The 7,189-nt window shown below is 42.4% G+C and overlaps 1 long non-coding RNA gene across 1 annotated transcript; it reads right to left on the bottom strand.

Annotated features, from left to right (window-relative positions):
* Positions 1–1,225: 1,225 nt before the first annotated feature.
* Positions 1,226–3,948, bottom strand: LOC133896718 (uncharacterized). The gene is made up of 7 exons (XR_009905820.1): positions 3,503–3,948; positions 3,116–3,204; positions 2,911–3,021; positions 2,735–2,809; positions 2,294–2,612; positions 1,590–1,667; positions 1,226–1,289 (listed from the first exon to the last, which is right to left on the bottom strand). It is a non-coding gene; the product is annotated as an uncharacterized LOC133896718 (long non-coding RNA).
* Positions 3,949–7,189: the final 3,241 nt, after the last annotated feature.

Genomic DNA, 7,189 nt, shown 5'->3' with positions numbered 1-7,189 from the left:
CAAATCAGTAATGTGGACACATGTTAGAGAACATGATGTTGGATAGACCCACCCTGAGATACTGCTGGGATTGTTATTTTTAATGTGCCATCAGTTGTTATCTCAAATGGTGTACCTACAGAATCCTTTGACCTGAGATCATCATTGATTCCAGAATGTGTAGTAACACACTTAGGGGCTTCCAAACGCTATTCCGTAACTGGGTAGTTATAAAGGTTGCTTTCGGGTATGTTATGAAACATGTCGTGGGATGTGAGTGATCAAGATGGAATTTACCCCTCCTAAATAACGGGAGAGATATCTCTGGGTCCCTCGAGGTAGTTGGATTGGAAAGTGCATGGCCATGCCAATGTGATTAAAGAGTTAATCACGGTGAATCCACTACTTGATCGAGTGAATGGTCGAGCTATCACAAGGGTGGCACGAATCTCGCCTTGAGCTTGACTGGTATCGTGTGGTAAAGGGATTGGTGCATGAGTATATCAAGGTTCAGCCGATATGATCTTTGTGTGCATTCGGGAGTCAATATGTCCTGCTAGGTACCGCTATTGACTTGCAATTCGGAAAAGGGTTTCCGGATAGCGGCCGTTTACACATGAACCTAACGGGTCACACACTTAAGGGGATGGAATATAAAACTTGTGCTGACTCTAGTGCAAGTGGGAGATTGTTGGTAATATGCCCTAGAGGCGATTGAGTTTGCGGATTGGATCTGCTAATGGGCTTTAATATTGATTAAAGGACCATTAGGGTTTAGAGTCATAATGGGCTTTAATGTTGATTAAAGGCCCATTAGCGTGCTCTATATAAGAATAGGCAGGGGCCAAGGCGCATAGAGTTTTTTAGAAACCCTAGCCGCCTCCTATTCCCGAACTCCTTTCGAAACCCTAGCCGGACGCGCGGTGCTAGCACACCGGCGTACGGCGATTCCATCCTTGTACGTGTGGATACCGTAGAGGCGCCGCTACTATTGCGGTGCTGATCTGCTCGGGAGTACTCAGGACGTACTCGCGAGTACTCGGAAGGTGCTCGGGACGTGCTCGAGACGAGGTTGACGATCGACTACTTGACGCGCACGACGTTGGATTGGTCTGCTCCAACTCTTCTTCCGCTGCACTGCTCGTCAAGTGGTAACGATTCATGATCCCCTACTCGCATGGCTTCCTGGTTGAACGCGGTAGAGAAAATTTATTTTGTACTAGCGTAGCCTACCCGCAACCCTTCAGTTACCACCTCACAATTGTTCATCATGAGGAAGGTAGTTTCTGAACTTCATGGCTGAAAGCTCACTGCATCAAAAACATTGCGCACTCATAAACAATGATATCACCGAGCGTTGAGAAGGATCCACATGAATTGACCGAGAAATATATTGCATTAGTGAGGTTATTGTTTCTTGCTTTCTTCACATTACTGTAACATGCAAGGTTTCTTATCCATGCTTTCTTGCTTTCATATTAGATGCATAGATAGATAGATAGATAGTTAAATTTGATTCCCATCACATTTCACTGTCAGTATAGTATGCTGTACAAAAATGAGTGTTTCCTTGCGTAACTGATAGTATTTATTACAGATGAGCAGCTCACCCCCGTGGACAGGTCGAACCCAACAACGTTGGTGGCCATGCCGCACAGCAACATCAGCGGGTGGTTCCTCTTCGGCGCCTGCGCAGAACCAACCAAACGAGCACCAAGTCAACAACCAAACAACCATAACGAAGCTCCACCACAGAATCACCTAACACTATACAAAGTCACCTCAAGTTAGTATTTGTTTCCTGCAATGTGAAATAATAGTCTTAGGAAATTTCTGACAGTCATGTTAAACCCAACCCAGAAATTCAGTTAGTAAGCCAAACCACCAAAGCTGACAACTGTTAATTCATCTTGAAAAGTACCTAGCACTAGAAGATTCTTGATTGGCCCTAATTATGGTCTGTTCCAAGGACAAACAAATTGGAGCTCTTCCTATACCTAGTTGTTTGGGTGTTAATAAAATAGATGACCCAAATGAATTATTCTCTTAGTTAGGGTAAGCGTAAGATAGATGACAACAGGAATCAAATTCTTATGCATAAGATAGCTGGATTACATCAGGAATCATATTCTTCTCAACATATAGTCCCACAGGTAATTGACAGTAGACCATAATCAGTTGACAATATACCCTTAAGGCCTTAAGGACCTAACCAATTGTAAGGTTGCATCTTAAAAACAGTTTCCAAGACAACTCTACCAGGACACTTCGATTATATTTCAAGTTCATTCATTAACATAACTGAAGGACATACCTCAAGGGTTTTGCCATCCGGGGCAATATCCCTATCATGGAAGCACCATTTGTCAACTCCCAGCATCTCCATGAATTCAAAGTGAGCTCTCACTGCAATACCGATTCAAACAGAAGTTGGTTCCAACAAATGCATTGAAACATAACCTGGAATGTTGTAACCAAACACAACATTAGGTAATCGTCAAACTTCTTCTCGTAGCCATGGCCAACGAATTTGTGCCATCCTCCCAAGGCCACGCATTTGTAGGGGCACCAAAAGGATCTGCGCCAGTACCACAGAATGTGGGCCAGAAGGCGACGCTGAACCGCATCCAATCCTAATAGCAAGCAAATAAGTATATAAGTAGACTTTACTCCATAGTGTGAAAGTTGACTTTGTAGTGTAAAAGGGATATGTTGAAAACAAATAAAGCCAAAAAATGAAGTTCACAGATCATACTTTCATCTTCTTTCCAAGAATCACTTCCTCTGCATTATACCACTAATAAGCAAGAGGGTACTTGCTGGTTGGACCCTGCAACACAATTGTTCAAGGGCAAATGTTTAATATCCACAACAATTTGTTACCATCTCATCACAATCTAGTTCAAGCATTCTGAATTTTCATGGCCTCACCTCATACTTGATTTTTGGGATGCTGGGGAAGAACTCCCCCTACCAATCATCAGAAGAGCCTCCATCATATTTGCTATTGAGGTCGGCTAGCCAAGTTTCCTGCACAGCAACCTAAAAGCAAAAAAAGGGAGCAAGATCAGAATCGCATTGCTCATCAATGTAATCATTATGGTGATCAAACAATACAAAGTCAGCAGCAAATTACCGCAGCAGACAGGCACAAAGAAGACGCCACCAGTAAGAACAAAAGCTTTGAGTCCTTTATACCGGGCTTAGTTAGATGAAGAAACGCCTCTGCAAAACAGAATCTACAGATCAGTAAGACAAAAATCAAATCTTCTCCGCAAAAGACTGAAAATTTTATCACCCGCTGGCTCTAAACTTCAGATTCTGAAACTACGGACAAAAAAGCTATCTTTACGCAGGATTTACAAAGCCTAATCTGTACAAGGCCTAACCAACTAACGGCAAAAAAAGAAAAGAAAATAAACTGCTATTGGTACTTCACGACGCAGCAAGCGAATCCGAGACAAATTTGATGAATCGCAGAACGGAACGAACAGCTCATCCAAGCAGGGTAGGGCTTCCTTACCAACAAGTAGAAGAAGGCAACCAAGCCTGGATGGATGTCCATTCCACTCCAGTCTGAGGGATAAGGACGGCGATGAATGAAGAGAGCTGCAGATGCGGTAATCAGTTCTGTATGTTTTTGCGTCCACGTTACATCCACGCTTAGCCCTCGTCGTCGGAGTCTGCGGGCAACACGGTGGGGGAGGAGCGCTGGACGCGGCGCGTGGAGAGAGCACGGAGGAGAGCGAATGCCGGGGAGAAGAGCTGGGTGTGGGCGTCGGCGCGGCGGTCACGATCACCTGCGCGGAGGCGGAGGCGGCAGTGCGGCGACGGGGAGGAGTGCGGAGGCGGCGGTGGCGGCAGCAGCGCAGGGATGGGGAGGAGTGCGGAGGCGTGTCAATGGCATTCATTCAGAGGAAGAACCGAAGAGAGGTTCTGCCAGACACAGCGAATCTGTTACAGGCATGAACAAGAAAGATAGTCTTCAGATTCCTCACGCAACCCATTTATATCTCCTCTAATCGAGTCACAGCTCAATTAACTTAAGCTAATAGACATTAACATGCGGTAACTAAAGTTTAAAAGAGTTTAATGATTGTTTATTGAATGGCAAAACTAATCTACTCAGAGCCGTTTGATTTAGGCCCTGTTTGTTTCAGCTTCGGATTATGGCTTTCAGCTTTTACAATCCGAAGCTGAAACAAACAGACAGCTTTTAGTTATAGCTTTTTAAAATCTGCTGGTTGGATTGTGGAAATCTGAGAAGCTATTTTTTCTCAGCTTTTGATAGATTGTGAAAGTCCATTTTACTAAACTGTTCATCAAAGTTTTTTAGAATCTACAACCTAAAAACTTTTTACAATTCAGCTTTTCAGAATCTCTAGTTGAAACAAACAGACCCTTAGAGAGTGAAGTGGTATCATGCATTGTGTCCGTCCATAAGTTCCCGTGCCTCCAGGTCATGACAAATACCGCCATTGAGAGCACACTTATCCTCATGTATTGTCTGCGCTATCAATATTCAGATTATCAGAACCTCCTTCTGAAGATTGGTTCTGCGGCCACCATTTCTTAATGATATGCCTGTAGAATGCTAGGAAGGCTGACTTGATGGACGCTTTACCTTCCCAGGTAGCCTGCTCTGCTGAAGAGTTGTTTCACTGGACCTTCCACTCAGTCACCACGGTATCATTCCTGCGCAAGGCCTTTGTATCCACCATAGGTAGCTCTGTTGAATTGGTCTTGATTCTGCCTGGATTATTCACCATAGGTAGCTCGGCACTTGGCACAGCTGTTGGTTCAATATGTTTCTTTAACTGGCTCACATGGAAGATAGGTGGATTAAAGTATCAGGGTAACTGCAATTTATAAGCAACAGTACCAATCCTTTCAATTACCAAAAATGGCCCATAGTATTTGGTGGTGAGCTTGAGAGAATTTCTCAGACCAAAGGCAGTTTGTCTGAATGGCTGCATTTCGAGATAAACTGATCTCCTACTTGAAAGCTTCTCTCATACCTCTTCATATCAGTAATTTTTTTATTCTCTCATGTGCTTGGCTGAGGTTTTCTCTCAGTTTAGTCAGCATCTCTTGCTTCTCATATAAGAAGTCCTTGGCTGGATTTTTAGGACCAGGGATTGATACCGCACTTATCAAAGGAGGAGGGTGACCATATAATGCCTAAAATGGTGCGTATTTTAGTGAATTATGGTAATTGGTGTTCTACCATCATTCTGCCAATGATAACCAATGAAATCACCTTTTTGGCTCTCCAAATGCCATACACCTCAAGTAGTTTTCAAGGCACTGATTAACCTGCTCTGTCTGACCATCATTTTGAGGATGGTAGGCGGTACTAAATCTAAGTGGCACTTTCAAAGATCTAAATATGGCATGCCAAAGATCACTCAAGAAGATTCTATCCCTGTCAAATACTATAGCTGTGGGAAGACCATACATAGTTTGAAGATGTTATCCATAAAAAGTTAGGAAACAGTTGATGCATTGAATGGGTGACTCAAAGGTATAAAATGAGAATACTTGGTAAGTCTGTCTACTACTACCAATATAACATCCTTGCCCTTAGATCTTGACAACCCTTCAACAAAATTCATAGAAATATAGGTCCAAGCCATGTCTGGAATGGTGAGTGGTTCCAGCATACCTAGATAGTGACAATGCTCCCCTTTGGCCCTCTGACACACTAGGTAAGACGAGACAAATGCAGCAACTGAGTTCTTCAAACCAGTCCAATGGAAAATCCTTTTAATCCTCTGATATGTGGCAGCAATACCATAGTGTCCACCCATAGCTGAAGAGTGTAGAGCCTTCAGAATGTTGTTTTGGATGTCTTTATCAGCACCAATATGAATCCTTCCCTTGTACCTTAGTATCCCAGGAGTCAAAGTATAACCAGAATCTGGGTCACGAGCTATTGCTAACTGAGTTATGACTTGTTGGAACTACAGATCATTTGCATAGCTTCTGATAATATCATTAACCCACTATTGTTGTACTGTGGTGATTGCTAGACATGTTGGTTCCTTTCTTGAGAGAGCATCAGCTACTCTATTCTAGTTCCCTTTCTTGTACTCCAACACATAGTCCAGTTGTAGGAGTATTAGCATTAATTTGTGTTGGATCCCTTCAATTAGCCTTTGGTCAGTGATATATTTGAGGCTTTACTGATCTGTCTTGATAATCAATTTGGAGCCTAAGAAATAGTGCCTCCATTTCTTGACAACTTCAAGTATTGTCAAAGCTTCCTTATCATAGGTTGATTGAGCTCTCCCTCTTGCACCCAAAGCTTTACTAAAGAAGGCTATTGGCTGACCATTTTGCATCAATACGGTTCCAATTCCTTGACCACTAGCATCAGTTTCCAAAGTAAAAGGTAAAGAGAAATTTAGGAGCACCAACACTAGAGCAGAAGCCAACTTATCCTTCACTTCTTCAAATGCTTGAGTCTGAGCTTCACCCCACTTGAATGCATTCTTTTTCATCATGTCATGTAAAGGCCTACAGATTATTCCATAGTTCTTGATGAATCTTCTATTTTTAGGTAGTGGCCAATTTTTCACTACAGATATCTTAGAATTGTTTGTGGATAATCCTTGAGCATTGATCACATTCCCCATGTATTCTATTTGATCCACTGCAAATACACATTTACTTCTCTTTGCTACTAGTTGATTTTCACTAAGGACTTGCAGTACAATTGCCAAGTGTCGCTTATGCTTAGCTATTGTCTTGCTGTAAACAAGGATGTCATCAAAAAAAAATGAGCACAAACTTCCTAAGATATGCATCAAATACTTGATTCATCATTGCTTGAAAGGTGGCTGGAGCGTTAGTTAAGCCAAAAGGCATAACTAAGAACTCAAAGTGGCCAAAATGAGTTCTAAATGTTGTCTTTGGCACATCTTCTTCCTTCATGGGAATCTGATGGAATCCAGATCTTAAGTCTAATTTAGAGAAAACCTCATCCATAACTGGTATAGGAAATTTATTCTTTACTGTCTGATCATTCAATTGTCTGTAATTCACATAAAACCTCCAAGACCTATCCTTCTTCCTTGCTAAAATGGAGGGTGAAGAGTATGGACTCTCACTAGGCCTCACTATCCCTTGGTCCAACAATTGTTTCACCAATCTTTCAACTTCATCTTTCCGAAAATGGGGAATCCTATAGGGCCTCACATTGGGTGGT

This window comes from Phragmites australis, chromosome 17 (genome assembly GCF_958298935.1).
Source record: "Phragmites australis chromosome 17, lpPhrAust1.1, whole genome shotgun sequence".
In the NCBI taxonomy this organism is placed as follows: domain Eukaryota; kingdom Viridiplantae; phylum Streptophyta; class Magnoliopsida; order Poales; family Poaceae; genus Phragmites; species Phragmites australis.
This window is presented reverse-complemented; position numbering and strand designations above follow the sequence as displayed.